A 15,353-nucleotide genomic window follows, 5' to 3' on the forward strand; every position below is an offset into this window, starting at 1 on the left:
GAAAGAGGGTATGTCGCTTCATAGTCACAGCAACCTCATGTCTATATCTCAGCGTGTTTTGGAGGAGGAGGGGGAAGAGACAGCTGGGCACACTGCAGAGGGTACCCATGCTGCTTGCCTCTCATCTGTTCAGCATGCATGGGCTGTGGAGGAGGAGGAGGAGGTGTATCCTGAAAGTCATCTTGCTAGCGAGGACAGCCATGTCTTGCGTACTGGCACCCTGGCACACATGGCTGACTCCATGTTAGGCTGCCTTTCTCGTGACCCTCGCGCTAGACGCATTCTGGCCACTACGGATTACTGGGTGTACACATTTCTCGACACACGGTATAAGGGGAACCTTTCCACTCTCATTCCCGAAGAGTAAAGGGGTTAGAGAGTGACGCAATACCACAAGGACCTGGTGGAAAAAGCGATGGTAAACTTCCCATCTGACAGCGCTAGCGGCAGAAGGCGCAGTTCTGAGGGCCAAGTAGCAAGGGATGCGCAGAGATCAGGCAGCATGTTCAGCGCAGGCAGGGGAACACTCTCCAAGGCCTTTGCCAGCTTTATGGTTCCCCAGCAAGACTGCGTCACGACTCCCCAGCCAAGGCTGAGTCGGAGGGAACACTGTAAAAAGATGGTGAGGGAGTACGTAGCCGACCGTAACACCGTCATCCGTGATGCTTCAGCTCCATATAACTATTGGATGTCAAAGCTGGACACGTGGCACGAACTTGCACTTTATGCCCTGGAGGTGCTGGCTTTCCCTGCCGCTAGCGTTTTGTCAGAGAGGGTGTTTAGTGCAGCTGGGGGAATCATCACGGACAAGCGTACCTGCCTGTCAACTGCCAGTGCTGACATGCTTACACTCATAAGGATGAACAAAGCCTGGATTCCCCCAGACTTATCTTCTCCACCAGCGGAGAGCAGCAGTACCTAAACAATCTTTTTGCTGCAACCGCAGATAAAAGCACTCTTCTCTATCACCGTAAAAAAGGGGTCATTTACCTTTGTCAATCTGTCTATGATATTAATCCTCCTCCTCCTGCTCCTCCTCCTCCTCCTAAAACATCCTGTCAGCACGCCGAACTGCCAGTTTTCCTGCGGCCCAAAGGGCTCATATAACTTTTGTCTAACAATATTTCGACTTTTCTAACTGAAGCATTGAAACTTCAACATGAACCAATTTTTTTTTAACAGGGCTGCCTCCAGGCTCAGTTACAAATTAAGACACAATAAGCTAAAATATTAATGGGTTTCACCTGCCCTCTTGGTTGAGCAATTTTTCTGGGGTACATTTGTACTGTTGGTACAGCAATTTTTTGGGCCCTCACCTACACTGTAATCCAAGTAATTCTCCTGGCCTTCGCCTACACTGATGGTACACCAATGTGTCCGGGGTTGGCCTACACTCTTGCTACAGAAATGTCACCCAGGTCTGCCTGCCTATACTTCTGCAACAGTAATGCTACATGGGGTCTGCCTATACTTCTGCAACAGAAATGTTACTTCGGTCTGCCTATACTTCTGTTCCTGAAATGTTACAGGGGTCTGCCTACACTGCTGCAAATGAAATGTTACTGGGGTCTGCCTATGCTGTTACTACTCAAATGTTATGGGCTCTGCCTATATTGCTGCTACGGAAATGTTACTGGGGTCTGTCTATACGCTTATCACTGAAATGTTACTAATTCTGGGCTCTGCCTATACTGCTGCTACTGCAATGTTACAGGCTTGTGGAAACTGAGGCTTTCCTAAGACATGATGGCGGCGAGGCCGCGCTAGTAGGTCCACAGTCGCGGCAATTTTTATACCAACGCGGTTACTGGGAAGGTGCATATAACGACGGACACGTGTACAGGACACGTACTGCCTCAAAAACATTCCCCTCCTCCTCCTACAACAATGAAAATATTCTTGGCAAATGCTTTTGCAGTGGTCCGTCTGGCGGCAGTCCAAGAATTTTACCTAAAACGACAGACACAATAAGAATGCCCCCAACCACCATCGCTACCCCCCCCCTCCCCCGCCACGACCCACTTCATCCTGGCCACATTCCGAAAACCAACTAAATACAACCGCGCTACTAGGTCGACACTCCACAACTTCATCCTGGCCACATTCCAAAAACCAACTAAATAAAACTGTGGTACTAGTCCGTTATCCCTAGCTGAACCTTTCTGCCGACTGGTAGAGCAATGGTGGCTTCCAACTTGTTGCCACTGCTAAGTCCAAAGATAAGCGTACAGCTGAGGTCGGAATACAGGTGACTATAGAACACAGCATCCCTGCAGGGCAAGGGACAGAGTAACAGCAGGCACCGATCCTTGGTGGAAGCAGGCCAGCTGAGAACCACATACTCCCTGAATGATTTTGGACTGACTGATGTTGAGGCCTTTACCTGTGATCATCTTTGGTAATTCCTAAGAAAGATGTGTGGTAGTAGCCGGAAACTTGGATTGCTATTTGCTAACACTTTGAAATGGACAACGGAAACCATATGAATGAAGCCTTTCCATATTTCAGCTTGAGATGAGGAGGAGTGCAGACTTTCAGTACCTTGAGTATCATTGTCATTGCAATCAAATGCCCCTCTCTTGTCTCAGAAAATACTAGCTTTTCCACATAGGTGTTGTCAATCTGTCTATACTGTTACTACTAAAATCCCACTAATACTGGGCTCTGCCTATCCTGCTGTTACGGAAATGTTACAGGGGTCTGTCGATACTGTTACTACTGAAATGTAACTGATACTGGGCTCTGCCTATACTGCAGCTACTGAAATGTTACTGGGGTCCATTTATACTGTTACTACTGAAATGTAACTGATACTGGGCTCTGCCTATACTGCAGCTACTGAAATGTTACTGGGGTCCATTTATACTGTTACTACTGAAATGTAACTGATACTGGGCTCTGCCTATACTGCAGCTACTGAAATGTTACTGGGGTGCGGCTATACTATTACTACAGAAGTGTTAATAGGGTCTCCCTGGACTTCTGCAGCATAACTGTTAATGGGGTCAGCTTATACCTTTGCTTCAGGAGTATTACGGGGGTCTGTGCATACTATGGGTGCACTAAGTGTTACCATCGTGGTATTCACCGTACATGCCCCCCCCCCAAAAATTACCCAGACTGATTGGGGCATGCAGTGCAGGCCGAAGCCAACCTGTGTTTTATCTCACGTTAGCTCAGCTATCCGGGGCACTGCATTGGGACAAACTAGAGGAGCAATACAGCGCTAATGAGGCGTCCACAGCTACGCTAGCATTGGAGTTCGCAGTAGGCCCGCGATTGCTGAGGGTTTGTGCAGAGGCCTATGTCCTAGGTGCAGTGAAAGTCCGCTTCCTGCCTATGATGGCTGAGGCTTTGGGCCAAGGCCTATGTCGTCGGCGCGGTGCAAGTCTGCCATGTTTGGCCGCTCTGATTTATTTATTGTTTATGTCTTGGGTTGCCTAGGACCTCCCCATGCTGTTTGAGCAAACTTAGTTCCCATCGCAGTATATGACCTGTCTGGCACACAAACACTGCCTGACTTGGGTAGGGGGCAGAGTGCAGATGGCTTTCCCCTTGCAGTGTCGATTGAGCTATGTGACACCTAGACAAAATGAATAATGTGTGTGCACATGGATTCCCCATAGCTATGTAACTCATGCCCACGTTTGAAGCTCCTGACAGAGGTGGCACAAGATTGGAATGAAGATTGAACGTCAATTTCTCATCGATTCTCTACAGCATTGTGGGCTATCCCCCCCCCCCCCCGCCCCTTTTAAAGAGGGTCGCTGCCTGGCCCTGCCAACCCTCTGCAGTGTGTGCCTCCGGTTCCTCCTCATGGCAGACACACTTATAAATAGACATGAGGGCGGTGTGGCTATGTGGCCAGCGTGTGGCATGAGGGCAGCTGAAGGCTGCGCAGGGACACTTTTGTGTGTGCTGCGGACGCAGGGTCGGGCACGGGATGGGGGGGGTGTTGGGTTAGGCAGCATGTAACCCGGGGGGGGGGGGCATGTAACTCAGGAGAAGAGGCAGGAGTGTGTCCCGCAGGCAGTGCTTGTGCTTGGTTGGAGGTAGTGTGGTGCTTAGCTAAGGTATGCCTTGCTGATGAGGGTTTGTCCGAAGTAAAAATTGTAAGGGGGGGTGCCCACTCTTGCCGCTATTGTGGCCTAATAGTGGGACCTGGGAACCTGAGATACAGCCCTGCATGTTGCCCCTCGCCTACCCTATCCGTTTCTGTGTTGTTTCCATCACTTTCTTGGGTTTTCTAGATTTTCACATAGAAAGGCTTAGCGGAGCATGGGTTATATACAAAAATGCTCGAGTCGCCCATTGACTTCAATGGGGTTGGTTACTCAAAACAAACTCTCGAGCATCGCGGAAAGTTTGACTCGAGCAACGAGCACCTGAGCATGTTGGTGCTCGTTCATCTCTAGTCTTGACATAACATGAAGTGATTTCATGCTATTGTTATCGGACCACACCAGTACCGATCTGATGACCTTGTTGCCAGGTGCCAAATTGGTAGATATGGAAGCTTGTGATGAACAATTATCTATCAATAGCATGAAATCACTCCATGTTATGTCAAGACACTTCTCCAATGAGAATCTCAATGAAATTCTACTTTATTATGAACATTGCCAACTCTTATACAGGAAGAAGAGGGCGTATCCAAATGTTGCTTGGTACAAAGATTAGTGTTACGTAGCTTACTGTTACAAAGGTGAAAATACTTATTGATCATAAGACTTATTGACATCTACCAAATATTCTCAAAGCTCTTAAGGCCCGTCTCAGACACAGAATTACCTAAGTCAGGATATTGCTGTTGCAATAGACAACATTTCTGCAATAGTTGTGTGTCTTCTCTGTTAACATAGCTCAGCCTTATTTAATTTGTCTGTTGACTTCTTATCTTAAAGTCCTAGTTCCCGGCACTACAAAGCATAGGTTTCAGTCTTCTATTTAAGGGTCAATAGTCCAATACAAGGTAAGAAACATAAACTTATTGCATTCTGAAACTTAACACTTTACATTTCAGGACACTATTGATTGATAATTGCTAGCAAATCTTCTCCTCACGGGCTTCCGTATCTACCAATTTGGCACCTGGCAACGAGGTCATCAGATCGGTACCGGTGTGGTCTAATAACACAGAGGATGGGTGCTGCTCTGGTGAAGTCCTGAAGGCGAGCATGTGAGGTTTGTATTAGAGGGGTGTTTAGTCTGAGTGTGTTAACGGATGGGAGTGAGAGGGCTGTGTGGTGTACGGAAAGGAGGGAGGTGATGCATGGTGGTGCGGCACCATGCACAGCTTTGTGGGTGCGGTTGAGGAGTTTAAATTTAGTTCTGCAGCGGATGGGCAGCCAATGCAGCGACTGGCATAGTGCAGAGGTGCCTGAATAATGGCTGGATAGAAAAATGAGCCTAGCTGCCATGGTTAGTATGGATTGGAGCGAGTCTGGTGCGGGGGAAGCTGATGAGAAGCAAGTTGCAGCAGTCGAGTCAGGAGTGGTTGAGTGCAACCACCAGTGTTTTTAGCGTGTCTGTGGTGAGGAACGGACATAATTTGGCAATATGTCTGAAGTGTAGGTTGAATATTTGGGCAAGAGATTGGATGTGCGGGTGTCTATCAGACCAAAACCAAACCACTCAGGCTATTTAAAGCAAACTCGGATGCTAGTACTTCTGTGAAAGTCTCATGAAATCAGTTACAGTTCCTTTCATCACTCCAAAGACAGCATGAAACATGAAGAAATGTATTTATTTATTTTTTAATCCAAGTTTTATTGAGTTTTAAACAAAGTACTTACGGTAAACAAACAGACAAGTCAGAATTATGAGTCCAGCGGTAAAATAACAGGCGGGAATCACGGCATATAGTGTTGGTTCTGCTTTGCCATATATATATATATATATATATATATATATATATATATATATATATATATATATATATATATATATATATATATATATATATATATATATATATATGTATATATGACTATGTCTAGACAAAACAGGTAAACAAACAATGACATACATAAGAGGGGGGGGGGGATGTCCGGGAAGAGGGGGGGGCATTCTCCCTCCCGGGGGGTCCTCTCGAAATAATCCTAACCGAAAGCACAACTTCAGTCTCTCCTCCTCTGAGGGTCTAGAGTGGAAGCTCAGAGCATATTCTACGTCAGGGACCCCATGTCTCTAAGAATTTCTCATGTGAGCCTTTTGACCAACTGGAGAGTTCCTCCAGGTTGTAGGTCTGATCCATTCTGTCCCTCCACTGAGAGAAGAGGGGAGGAGACTTTTGCAGCCACAAGGGGGGGGGGGATAAGTGCCTTGGCCCCGCCGATTGCGTGTGCTAGTAGTCTGTGCCTCAGGGGGTTAAAGTCACCCGAGGGCTTCCACAGAAACATCACCTCTGGTGTTAGTGTAAAGTTGGGTAGTATTCTTTTAAGAGAGTCTGTTATTTTTTGCCAGAAGGTAGAAAGGAGAGGACAGGACCACCAAATATGGAGGTATGTACCTGTGTCATTCTCACATCTCCAGCATGTGCTGGTGGCCGCTAGCTTGTGGTCGGTCAGCCACTGCGGTGTCCTGTACCAGCGAGCTAGTAGCTTATAGTTGGCTTCTTGGTTAATGATGCACGAGAATAGCCCGTATGCAAGCTTTAGAATTAGTTGGGTATCCGAGGTGGACAGGGTTATGCTTAGTTCCTTCTCCCATGAGGAGAGGAACGCAGGCTTGTAGGTTAGGGAGGGCGGAAAGCATAGCTTGCGAAGGGATGCGATTTTTCTGGCGGACAAACTCCTCACCCCTACCGCCCTCTCGAAGGCTGTGAGGGGTCTTGTGGATATGGAAGTCTTCTTAAAGTCCTTAATTACACCCTCTATTTGGGCCTGTTGGAGGAAGGGCAGTGGCTGGCCAGGCAGTAGAGTCTCCACTATCTCCCTAGGGTTCAAGTGAATCAGGGACTGTAGCTCGCTCAGAGGTTTGCTACCAAATTTTTGCCAGAGCCTATCCGTGCAATGGTCTGACGGTAGGCCCATAAGAGTGGGAAGAATGCACAGTGGGGAGACTGGGGAGGGTATCGGGGCCAATACTTCAGCCTGTGAGTCCTAGGCCTCACTGGGTCCCCTCAGGAGCAAGTTGAATTTCCTGCTTCTATAGACAGCTTTTTTAGGGAACCACAGGACCTCCGTTAAAGAGGGTCCGTACATGGCAGTAGTCATCTGAAACAGGAGGGGTCTCCTGATGGCACGGTCAGTCTCAACCAGTAGTTAATATGAGACGCGGTATAGAAGTCAGAAATGTTTGGCAGACCCATTCCTCCTTCCTCTCTTCTCTTCGTCATAAGGCTGTAAGGCAGTCTGGAGCTCTTTTGTCTCCAGATAAACTTGGTAAGCATCTTGCGGATAGTATTGAAGAAATTAGCTGGGAGATGGATGATGGGACCGGATTTGATAAATCATTATTGGGAGTATGTAGGATTTTATTATGTTTTTTCTCCCAAACCAGGAGATATAGGGGAGGTCGTAGTTATGTAACAGAGTTTTAATTTTAGTGATTAATGGGGGGAAATTGGCTGCAAAGAGATCATCTAACTTCCTTGTCAACTTCACTCCCAGGAAGTCAATTGCAGTATTGGACCAGGAGAAAGGGGAGCCGGACATCAGGTTCTCACAGCGAGCTCTTGGGATCGAGACATTGAGTACTGTAGATTTGGTAAAAGTTATTTTAACGTTCGAAAGAGTCCCAAAATATTCCAGGCAGGCAGTGAGTTTGGGAAGGCCCGTTTCAGGGTTAGTAATTAAGAAGATGATGTCGTCTGCAAAGGCAGCTGCGGACAAAGAACAATCACCCGCTGTTAGTCCCCGTATCTCCTGGTCCATCCTGATATACTGGAGAAGGGGTTCCAGGGCCAGTATAAATATAGTAGGGGAAAGGGGGCAACCCTGGCGTGTGCCATTTTTTATTTCAAAGGGGGTGAGAGGATATTATTTATTTTCAACCTAGCGAAGGGTTCGGCATACAGGGAGAAGATGGCCGCGACAAAGGAGGGGGGGGGGGGTTGAAGTGGAGTAAGACAGATTTCATGTATTGCCAATCAACTCTGTCAAAAGCCTTTTCGGCGTCAGTACTTACTAAGGCGAGTGGAATTCTTTTTGAGTGGGCATAGTGCATTGCGTGCAGGACGCGGATGCAGTTATCCCTCCCCTCCCTCCCCCTCACAAAGCCGGCCTGCTCCCTATCCACCAGATATCCAAAAGATTTATAATATATAAGGGGAAGGCCGTCCGGACCTGGGCTTTTGCCCGGGGGGGGGGGGGGGGGGAGTTTATCACTTTGTCGACCTCCGCTTCTGTTACGGGGGCCAGAAGTTGGTTGGCTGTCTCCGAGTCCAATTTGGGTAGGGATAGCTTATTTAGAAAGTCCTTTAATTGTTTATTAGATTCACCCATATCATTTTGGTCCTGCTGCGGGCGTAAGTTATAGAGTTGGGAGTAGAAATGTTGGAATTCAGCTGGATGAAGTGACTCGGGAGCCTGAATGAGTTTTTATTGCGTCAATTTGGTTCTTAGTGTGGGCTTTCTTTTTTTTTTTTTTTTTTATTTATTAGATTTTTATTGAGGAATAAAGAAATCACATGGACATCAATCAAAGCATTTGTAAGACAGAATATCAACACATGGCAATGTGCAAACATTAGTACATCACTCTGTCTAAAGATCTAGCATTTCCTCTTTATAATAAAGAAAACAAATACCGTAAAGAATTAGGGAACGAGTCTCCTGAGAATCTGCGAAACCTTGGTCTCGTCGACTCATAGTACGAATATACGTAGAGAAATATTGCGCTTTGCCAAGGGAGACATAACACAGTAAAAACAAAGCAACCAAGAAACAAAGAAAGGCATCATGAGATAAACATTTATACCTAGTTAGATGGGTTCTCTCCACACGCTCCACATCTCCTCATACTTCAGAGTGCTATTTTCTCTGAACGCCAACCATCTTTCAAATACCTTCTGTTCCGCCATTCTATCCACAAACTCCTGGTATAGCGGGGGATCTACTTTCAGCTAGTGTTTCGCAATTAAGGCTTTTGCCGTCATCAAGGCATGTCCCACCAGTTTTTTGAACGGTTGGGCTAGTTCCTCCAAGCCCACCAGCAGCAGAATCTGCTCTGCCCCCCTGCAGACCCGAATATGTAAGGTCTTGTCTAGTAAATGTAATATTTCGCGCCAGTAGGCCTTCAGTTTAGGGCACGACCAGAAAATGTGGGAAAGGGTACCTCTGCCTCCACACTCTCTCCAGCAAGCTCCATCCCCTTTTCGGAATCTGTTGTTAATTAATGCCGGTGAGTAGTACCAACGCATATTGACCTTAATTTGTACTTCCAAAATCCCCATCCCTTTAGTAGCTTTTCCCGCTAATTTAAATGCGTTATGCCAGTTATCTATTGGAATGGTCTTCTTCAGTTCTTTTTCCCAATTAAGCATATGAACTCTTTTGGATAAAGTATTGTTACATGTTAGTATATCATAAAAGAGTCTGGTCTCAGACCTCTCCAACACCGCGTTGGAAGAGATTCGTTTTATGACTTCGTGAGGGATTTTAATCAGATGGACTTGTGATTTATGTAAAAAATGGGCAAGTCTTGTATAACTATATAGGTCTTGTGGGCGCAGGTCATACCGAGATGTGAGCCTCTCGAAGGGCCACAATGCATTCCCCACCATTAGATCTGATACGTTTAACACACCTCTGGCTTTCCAGTGCCCCAAGTCCAAGTCTGGGAGGAACAGACCCAGTGTCTCTAAAGGGATCTGTGGAGACTCCAACTTATCGTATGTGGCTAGCTTTACAGTCAATTCCCTCCAAACTCTCAGGGAGGCAGAGGTAGTAGGGGAAAGATTTTTTGTATGAATTTTCAGATTATTTATTGGGTCCGTGCGGTACGACATGGCTTCCAAGGACGCCGCCATAAGCAGTGGTCTGCATGAACTAAGCCTTACAAAGTTGCTTTCTATACCTGCCCACCCCATTTTGTCTATTTGTAAAAGCCAGCCTCTGGACTGATTCAGGAGCGAGGCCTTAAAGTATTTCTCCACGTTTGGAATGTCCGCTCCACCCCTGGACCGATGCATGGCCAATATAGGTAAAGCCAGGCGGGCCTTCTTTCCTTCCCATATAAAGTGTGATATTTGTCTTTGGAGTTTAGATAACGTACTTGGAGAGACATCAATCGGCAAGACTCGAAAGACATATAGTATCTTGGGTAAGAGTAACATTTTAAATATCATGACTCTACCATACCATGACAGACCAAGTTTTGCCAGTCTGTCCAGTTCCTTCTGTATGGAGGACAGTAATGGGGGAAAGTTAGTTTTCTCCAGGTCGTTTGTGTCGGGAGACAGGCTTATTCCCAAGTATGGGAGGTCTTTGTCCCGCCATTCAAAGGGGAATTCCTTTTTTATAGAATCTTTCAAATCCTTAGAGACGTTTATCCCCATAATCATGGACTTATCTATATTGAGTCTATATTGCTAGACTTGACTAAATTCGTGCAAGATGTGATGGACTGCTCTTAGAGAGCTTAGGGGGTTCGTCAAGGTCAGAATCACATCATCCGCGAACAACCCGACCCTGTGTTGGCGGAGGTTTAGAGGGATCCCTCTTATTTCTAATGATGCTCTAATAGCTTCGGCCAAAGGTTCAATCGAAATGACATATAGTATAGGAGACAACGGGCAACCCTGCCTCGTGCCGTTAGTTATTTTAAACGGCTCGGACAGAGTCCTGTCTACTAGAGTCCTGGCTGAGGGCGTGGAATACAAGGCTCGAATAGCTCTCTGTACTCCCTCACCCATGCCAAACCTCTCCAGGGCCATGAATGCGTAGTCCCAGTGGACGCGGTCGAAAGCCTTTTCGGCGTCTAAAGCGACCATGATCGCTGGGAGACGTGAGGATTTCAGAGAATGGAGGAGGTTTATTATTTTACGCGTAGCATCTGAAGCCTGTCTACCCTTCACAAACCCAACCTGATCGGGATGGATAACCTCTGGGAGGACTTCCAACAATCTCCTCGCCAAAGTTTTAGAGTATATCTTTACGTCCACATTTAACAGTGAAATTGGCCTAAAGTTAGACGGATCATCAGGGGTTTTTCCATGTTTAGGTAATACTACAATAGTAGCTAAGAGGGATTCTGCTGGGAAAGTACCCCTCTGCATAGCTAGGTTAAAATGGCGTACTAGGTGTGGGGACAGCAGGCCCTGGAATAGTTTATAGTATTCGGCTGAAAAGCCGTCGGGGCTGGGTGCTTTCTGATTTTTCATTATTGAAATAGTGTCCAAGACTTCTGACAGAGACATTTCTTTATCTAATTCAGCTCTCTGGGAGTTAGAAATTTTAGGAAGATTTAACCTGTTAAGAAACTTCTCTATCATCTCCTTTTGTGGTTGAATTGTGGATACATCCCCTTTCAGGTTATATAAATCGCTGTAGTAAGAGCTAAATCTATCAGCGATTTGCTTCGGGTGGGAAATCTTGAAGTCTCTCCTTTTTGAGTTCCATACAAAGGGGATTTTAGATTTGACTACCTTTTTTTTTGTCAGGTTGGCCATCAATTTTGTTGGTTTATTTATTGACGAGTATAAATTAGCTTTATTTATGGAGACTTCTTTTTCGAAGTCACCTTGCAAAGTTTTGCGGAGTTCCAGTCGTGTATGGAGTAATTTGTTGTGGGTAGAAGTGGAGGGGAAAGTCTGTAATTCTTTTTCGAGGGATTGAATGCTTGTCATCAGGGACTCAGTCTTATCGCGTTTCAGTCTTTTATACCTGGCGCCTAACTGTATAAACACCCCTCTTATGAACGCTTTATGGGCGTTCCAAAGAGTGCTGGAATCTACGTCAGGGGTGTCATTCATGTCAAAAAACTCCTCTAGGTTTTTTATAATTTCTTTTTTATATTCAGGGACTTTCATGAGAAAAAGATTATTTTTCCACATTTTTGCACCCCTATGAGGGCTGCCTATGTGAATTGACGTAATTGTAGGGGCGTGATCCGACCATGTGGCTGTTCCAATGGCCTCCTCCGATACAGAGGTAATCAATTGTTTATCCACCAGGCACAGATCGATGCGTGAGAACGTCCTATGGCGAGAGGAATAGAAAGTGAACTCTCTTGCCGATGCGTTTAAGCAGCGGAAAGTGTCAAACAGGGCCTTCTCACGCATCCAGCAACCCAACGGGGGGGGTCCCTTCTTTTGTGACAATGGGTGGAATCTATTCTGCTCTCAGGCACCGAATTAAAGTCCCCGCACAGAACAAGTGGGCCCTTTGCAATTTTGTGTACTTTTTTCATCAGTTTATTTAGAAAGTGAACTTGTTTCGTGTTAGGGGCATATATATTTATTAATGTAATTTGCGAGCCCCTCAAAGTACCCACTAGTATTATATAACGACCCTTAGGATCACACATTTGGGTATCGACTGTGAATGTTGTGGAATCTCTAACCGCAATCATCACCCCCGCGTGTTTCCTATGTGCACATGCAAATAACGTTTGGGGAAATTTCTTATGCGACATATGGGAACAGTCTGTTGCAAGTAAATGTGTTTCTTGGATACATACAAGGTCAGCGTTGTGATGGAGCGCCTCTTTCCACACAGCCTTCCTTTTGATCGGGGAATTCAATCCATTGGCATTCAGAGATAGCACCTTCAACGCCATTTTCCTGTCAATAGCTGTGCGGAGCTAGGAGCTAGAGAACCATCATAATAAGAGATGCCTGAAAAGAAACTGTAAACAAAACTAGAAATACCATTTCTAGATAAACAAAGGGAGATAAAACCATAGAAAACAATTAGAGAACATATTAGCATGTTATCAGCGGTCAGAAGAGCACAGTAGAGCATACTTAAAAGAATTAAGCAAGCAAACACTTGCAGACTTATTTCGGGGTGCAACAGTTCGCGGGAGAGTGGGGAACATCACTCAAATCTGCGCAAACTTTTTACGGTCGGGCTCCATAAAAGGGTGAACCAGCTTGGCACGATGATCTTAGTGGGAAAACCCCATCTATACAGAATTTTCGCCTCTCTCAAGGCCAAAGTCACTCCTGCAAAACTACGCCTCGCTTCCATCGTGGCTTGAGACAAGTCAATAAACAGGTGGATATCTGTGTACGGGCTTGGCAATACCCCCAATTTCCTTGCAGAGATCATAAGGGCCTCTTTTGTGCTGAAGTAATGGAAACGGACAATAGTGTCCCTTGGGCTATTTTCCCTCAAAAATTTAGGCAATGGAAGCCTGTGCGCCCTATCGATCCTAAGTTCCTGCGGACAACATAATCCATCAAGTCAGAATTCGCGATATTTTCAGGAACACCTCTTATCTTAACATTATTACGCCGGTTTCTGTCCTCAAAGTCATTTATTTTATTCTGTAATTTAGTAACCAGGCCTTCAAGGTCGTAATGGGCATCGATGAGGGCATTATGCGATTTGACCATCTCCTCCATTTTATGTTCCGTGTTGTTAATTCTGTTATTGACTTCCAGCACCGAGGAGTCCACATGCTGGGTTAGACTTTTCAAGTCGGTCTGGATCGTGTGCCTTAAGGCCAGGATAGCCTCCTTAATATATAATTCTGAGGCGGGTCTTTCTGTGGCTGCTAGATTATTTATTTTGCCATCTAATGCAGGCACGGAGGAAGCATTTTCCAAGCTTTCCTCATCCCCCCCTTCTGTCATTTTCTGACGCTGTTTGGCGGGGCTGCTGGAGGCAGAGGACGTCTGACTTCCCTGTAATGGCGTCACCGCCATTTTGTTTTTCATGCTGCGGCCGGTGGGGAGGTCTGACTTCTGCTTAAAGTCTCCTTTAATCTGTTTTTCCCTCTGTCCCAGTCCTCCCTGCTGTTCCCTGGCGTTGGGGTTTGTCAGGTCGCCTGGGGGCTGCAATTCCCGGGACTCAGGGGATCCTCTTACCGGAGTGTCAGCCGCCGCTGCATCTTCTTCCTCCGCCGCCATGACAGGGAGAGGAGCGCGCGGCACAAAGAACTCCTCCAGGCGCGTCGGCTGGGCTTTAGAAGTCCTCCGTCTAGTCACTGCCATGTTCCCTGGCACTTCTCCTTGCCAATGACGGTGATAGCGAGCCCTCCGGTATGCTTTAACCGACGCTGAGTGATGGTACCGAGCGGAGTCTAGCTAGACACGGCCGTCTCGGGTTCTCCCCAAGCCACGCCCCAGTGTGGGCTTTCTTGATCATAGCTGTCATGTATTTGCTACCTCTATTACCTTGGGCGAAGGCTATATGTTTGAGGTATAGGCACTTTTTGTTAAATCTTGATTCTAAGCAGAGAGTCAGTTCTTTTCTAAAGGTGGAGAGTTTGGAAAGGTTTTCTTTACTAGCAGAGAGTTTGGTAGTGTATTCTAATTTGGCGATTTGCTTCAGTAGGTCATCTATATATTTTTGTTGGCTTTTCTTTTTCCTAGAACCTAAAGCTATCAGCACCCCTCTGATAAATGCCTTGTACGTTTCCCACACCACTGGGACTGATTGATCACCGCCACCCATTAAGCTCGAAGAATTCTTTTAATTGATTAGAGATCGCGGCTTTGTCTTCCGCGGAGTCCAGGAGAGAAGCATTCAGCTTCCATCTCCACTCCCAGGGGGAGCTGCATAGAGGTCTCAGGTCCACGTGTAACGGCGCGTGGTCAGAGATAGTGGTGGGAGCGATGGAAGAGTCTATTAACAGAGGGAGGAGGTTAGAGGTTATAAGGATGTAATCCAGCCTCTGAAATGAGGCATGGACATGTGAAAAATAGGTATAGTCTTTGGCGGAAGGTGAGCACTGGCGCCATGCATCCACCAATCCCATCTTCGAGAAGCAACGTAGCAGGCGTCTCAGTTTAGGATGTGATATCTGGGAACGTCCGACTGACGAGTCGAGCAGAGGATTTACCGTGAGGTTTAAGTCCCCTCCCAGAAAAATGGGACCTACCGCGAATTCCCTGAGGATCCCCAACTGCCCGACCAGCCACGCCACTTGAGTAGAATTTGGAGTGTAAAGGTTGGCCAGGGTAATCTGGAAGTTATTTATGCGTCCCCTTAGAAAGATGACTCTGCCCTCTCCATCAGTATGCTGTGCCTCGCACTTAAATGTAATGGAGTAATGGATCTATGGAACAAAATGGACACCCTTTTTGAGGCGGATGTCGGGTGAGGGTTGTGGAAGCCCTGGGGAAACTGTCTGCCCAGCAACGATAGGCACTTACCCTCCTTGTAGTGGGTCTCTTGTAGGAAGGTGATCTTGGCGCCATATGTTCGTAGTAGTTACGCTACGTTGTGTCTTTTGAAGGG

Source organism: Eleutherodactylus coqui, chromosome 8, assembly GCF_035609145.1.
Source record: "Eleutherodactylus coqui strain aEleCoq1 chromosome 8, aEleCoq1.hap1, whole genome shotgun sequence".
In the NCBI taxonomy this organism is placed as follows: Eukaryota; Metazoa; Chordata; class Amphibia; order Anura; family Eleutherodactylidae; genus Eleutherodactylus; species Eleutherodactylus coqui.